Below are 4,911 nucleotides of genomic sequence, written 5' to 3'. Positions count from 1 at the left end.
TTATTTATTTATTTATGGCAGAGCCTTCTCCAACCTAGTTAGAACTTGACCTATAAGTGAGGATGATCTTGAGCTCATTTTCCTGCAACCTCTGTGAAATGCTGAAATTACAGCTGTGTACCACCACAAATGACGAAACATTTCTGAATCCTGATTTCACTATCAAGGTAAAAAACAGAAGATCAAGGAAAACTGGGTGTGGTGGCACATGTTTATAATTCAGCACTGGGGAGACCAAGCCAAAAGGATCTAAAGCTCCAGAGGAGTTTGGATTACATGGTGATATTGTTTCTAAAACAACAATAACAAAACCAAAAGTAAAAATAAAAATGAGTTGCATATTGTCTGTGATGTGTTATCAAGTATTGAGTTCTGTGGTTAGCTCCTAAAAATGATTAAAAGAAAACAGGATAATTTTGTATTGCAACACACTAGTACAATACCATTATTTACATATAAATAGAGTGATGCCATGTGACCAAACTTACTTTGCATTGTCACAGGGACTTTCCCTTTGTAATTTTCCTTAACCAAATTATACTTTTTAATTAGTCTCTCACAAAGAGCTATAGGCCTTCACTCAAAGTGATTAGACTCTTGGGGTTTGCAACACAGAAATGCTGATATTACCAAATCTTTGTTAAAATGATTAAAAGGTCTTAGAATTAAATACTTTGGACTCTATTCTAAAATTGGAGCTTAAGCCTGTGTGTTTTATTTTGTTTTTAATTAGAGAAATCTTTTAAAAAAGCCATCCTTTAGGACACCTGAAGTTGAAGCCGTGAATATATGTTTTATGTATTTACAACTCATAAAAATTGCTATGTCTTTACAACCTGTTTTCATCTGTGTACTATTACCAGGCTGGTTACAACACTCCTTGATTGACAGAACATCTTTCTTTTTTTAAGGCTGATGGAGAATTTCTACTGAAATTCTCGCTGCTATGCTGGTATTCAATTAGTCTTTTTACTCTATGTCTTCTAATGGTTCTGAAGTAGGGGGTTCTTAATTTGAAATCTTTAAGGAAGCCTGAATCAGCTATATATCACACTTACAATAGTTTTATAATATATTAAAAACTAGAAAATAGGGCATTTACCAAGATAAAAATATAAAACAGGAAGAAAAAGAAGTTAGTTCTTCCTAAACACTTCACTCTGACTTCCAACCTTAGTCCCTGTGTATGCATACACACACACATGTGTACCCCCCACCACATTTTTAAAGCATTAAAATGCCCTAGTATGCGTGTTTTTCTACTTTTTTAAGGCCCACTTGTTTCCAACCTTCTGAAATTTATGACATTAGCCATAAGTCCATGGGTGAATTATATATGATCCCCAAATGTGTTTGCATTAATTAAGGGCATAGATGAGCATAGACATTGGTCATAACAGTATGAATCAGGGAGTTGGCAAGCAAGGGGGCCATTGTTCATATGTGTGTTAACTGTGAGTGTGGCTAAAAATGAACCACCTAGCCAAATTTCAGTCATTCATTTCCCACTTTCTTTACCAAAATACTATTCATAAGAAACTGAAGTATATAGGATTTTAAGTAAAAGAATAAAGACATTGGATTGAGTTCTGCCTGTATTCTGGGCTAGCTTTGTGCCATTTGGCAGTATACTGACTCTTTTTGGAAGACAAGCTACAGTGGTTGTTTATCTCACTGTTCCTTCAACTCCTCCAGTGGTGCAGCCTGCCATTTCTCTATCCCTAACCTCTTGTCCTCTCAGGGAAAGTCCTCCTACATTTAGCTCCATATGAATGGGGGAAATGTCCTTTTACCTGGTTTCAATGCCCTTGGACAGTGATGAACCAGTGTTGAACAGATGATCCAGACAAAGCTCACTGTAGGGCTGCACTTAGAGAACACTATCTTTGGCATGAGTTTATGACTCATCCAGAGTCATAATAATCAAATCAGCCAGAATAATCAAAATCAAGCTTTATAACTATTTCCAAACTGTCCATGGGTGTGGAGCCTTGGTACTGGCTAGAGCAGTTTGCAACCATAAAACTGACAGGGAGAAGCATTTTATAGTAGGAAAGAAGCAAGCAGGGACAAAAGAAACTTCAGGAAGACTGCTATTAATTGCAAAAAGATAGATCTCATTTCTAAGACTCCAGAGAGTCCATAGCTACAGAGAACTATTACAAAAGAGAAATCCACTGAAATTCTATTCTATCAGAGCAGTGATGCCTGGGGTCATTAAAGAATAAGAATCAGTGTGATTATAAAATTTGTCATTCCAATTAGGGCAAAGGGATCATTATGCCAGGCCAGCTGACACAAATTGACCTGTTCTTGGAAAATCAGGACAGATTGTTCCCCTTCTTGAACATGCTGGCAAACGTGTTTTATACAGTATATTTTTGTCATACCCTCTCTAGTGTCATGAAACTCTGAAACCTTGCATTATCATGAATGTGCCATATAAAAGGCATTGCAGTTATCTTCATGTAAAAAAACTAAACCCGTGCCTGAATGTTCACAGATGCTTTGTACTAGTCAGATGTTGAAAACAACCAACATGTGTGTGAATAGCTAAAAACCTATGGCATGCCCATACCATGTAACACTACTTGTTAATGAGGATAAATCAATGCCCATAATAACTTAAAAGAATCTCAATAAAAGTATGATGAATGTTTTTTTTTTCTGTTCTTTGTCACTTTTATTCAGTAGTAGTTTTTCTTTATTTTCAGTGCCAGACATGGCAAGAAGTGATTACAGCTGTTATAAAACATTTGTTCACAACACACACCCCTTACCATTGACTCCAGACCCACTCATTTTGTGTGCTTTCAGCTTTCATTCTTCCTTTTTTTTGAATATACCACCAAGACCAGGTGGAAAGGGCAAGAGTAAGAGAGATTGGAGGAGAAGCATCCAGGATACCAGAGAGGAGGAATGCTACAAGCCACAGTAAGAATGAGCTGTATTTAATTTTAAAAAGGGGGGAGGGGTGTACCCCACAAATGATACAGTAATGAGGATACACAATTAAATCCCATGTTTGACGTCATCACAATGGAAGGCATAAAAAGTAGAGTAAATCAATGTTGACACAGTCCAATCTAGTCCATTAGGCAAGATGGTGTAAGGAGTCATTTAAATTAAAAGTGCCCTTCCCTTACCCAAATGGCTAGAGATATGGAGAACACACCGAGATGGGTCCACAGCTTTCTCCATGAGCTACACAATGTGTTGTCGAATGGCACACTGTCAAACACTGGAGAGGGGTGCCACAATGGACCTCTCTCTTTTATAGGTATGAATGCTAGATTCAACTACCTCAACTAAGCAGGAAGTGGGCTCTTCTGCTAGGAATGCTGATCCTAATTCCCTTTGTCTTGAAATATATACAGATTGTCTGTGGCAGCTACAGCAATGATATTCTCCTTGGGGTGCCAGGTTGTGTGAAGAATCTTCTTGTTGAAGTCAAGGCTGTCAACACTTACTTCATTTTTCTTTCACTTGCCACTTGCACAGACCTTGTGTGGCTTCAAAACTGTACGAGGCTTATTGTTTTCTCGTTATGCTTCTAGGGTTATATCTTGCTTTGTGTTCCTGTTGAACATTCTGAAAAAATTATTGTAGGATCCAGTCATGACCGTACTCTCAGATCCATTCCAACAACATTCAAAGTTGTCAAATACGTAGTAGTTTTCATACAGTGAGCACAGCTTACTTCTGAGATGTTCATGTACCTGGTATGTTTCCATAGGCCTGTTTTCCATATTCAGGCCCCAAATTTTGACGGATAAATGGCCTCTAGTCATCATATAGCGACCACTATGGCTGAATTTTACGTCAGAAATAGAGGAGATGACTTCAGAAAAAAATACCTGTCACTGGAATCTTTGGGCTCTTCAAACAGTTTAGCATGCCTGTCACAGAAGGTGGATGCTTTCATGTCACACAGCTGAATAGTTCCTTTACTGCTGCTGTATACAAATGTGTTACAGCTGTTGGGATGAAATTCCACTTCTGTGATCACCTCTGTGAGTTCCATATTGACAGGCTTAATACCCACAATATTAAAACGTCTGTCTATAATCTCCAGATGTCAAAGATTAATCTGCAAATCATCAGCTGATAAGTATGTTTCATAGTCACTATTGATGGAAATTGAGTTGATGTGGTATGTATGTTCATTGGCAAATATTCTTCGGGGACTGGCCTCCACCGTAAGATCCATGGGCCTGAAGACTGGCACTCTTAGTGTAGTGACTGTAGTCGGGTCTCTGTACCTTCCATCTTCCTTTTTAAAGTTATATCCTTCTGGTCTTTTGACCCTTTCACTGATTTTCCATAATTTTATTGTTTTACCATTGGTAGACAATAAAAACTGAGCAGCATTTTTCTGGGGTAACCACTAATTCTGTTGATCTCTTCTATTTCTAAACTTTTCAAGTAGTCAACTTCTGGTTCATGGCTCTGGAAGGTGATGTAAACATATTCTCCTCTGCTATGACACTGGATTTTGTTCTCCTGTGCGTGCTGAAAGATGACGACTCTCCCGCCTTTGTCCCCTGTTGCTAGCAATTCTCCAGAATGGTTAAATTCTACTGTAGAAATTATATCGGTGTCTGCTACATCATCATCTACTGCTCCTTTCACTTGAGGAAAACGCCACTGAATACTATTCTCTCCTTCAGCTCCTGCCATGTTGCGCTGCAAATGGTGACCCTGACGGGTTCCTCGAGGCCTCTGCGACCGGGGCTCAGCCCCCTCACCTGGGGATGGGGGAGTCGCGGGCATGGATGGCTGTGGATGGCACCTGAGGGGGGAAGGGACGGGGCTGGGGGCAGGATGATGGCTTTCACTCTGGGAGTCCCTGCTCCTGCTCCTCATGAAACATTCTTAAAAGACTACATCTTGTATGGTTCCATTCACACA

At 39.2% G+C, this 4,911-nt stretch overlaps 1 protein-coding gene and 1 pseudogene across 2 annotated transcripts in view; one reads left to right on the top strand and one right to left on the bottom strand.

Moving 5' to 3' along the window:
- Ptpro (protein tyrosine phosphatase receptor type O) overlaps nucleotides 1-4,911 on the top strand; it is a 243,911-nt gene that overhangs the window by 10,928 nt on the left and 228,072 nt on the right. The gene's annotated exons all lie outside the window — the stretch shown is intronic.
- On the bottom strand, nucleotides 3,348-4,702 carry LOC103752323 (annotated as a pseudogene). The gene has a single exon (XR_001872113.1). The product of XR_001872113.1 is annotated as a serine/threonine-protein phosphatase 2A 55 kDa regulatory subunit B alpha isoform pseudogene (transcript).

Source organism: Nannospalax galili, unplaced genomic scaffold (genome assembly GCF_000622305.1).
Source record: "Nannospalax galili isolate Female #2095 unplaced genomic scaffold, S.galili_v1.0 scaffold208, whole genome shotgun sequence".
Taxonomy (NCBI): domain Eukaryota; kingdom Metazoa; phylum Chordata; class Mammalia; order Rodentia; family Spalacidae; genus Nannospalax; species Nannospalax galili.
The sequence above is the reverse complement of the archived record's forward strand: the minus strand, read 5'-3'. Positions and strand labels throughout refer to the sequence as shown.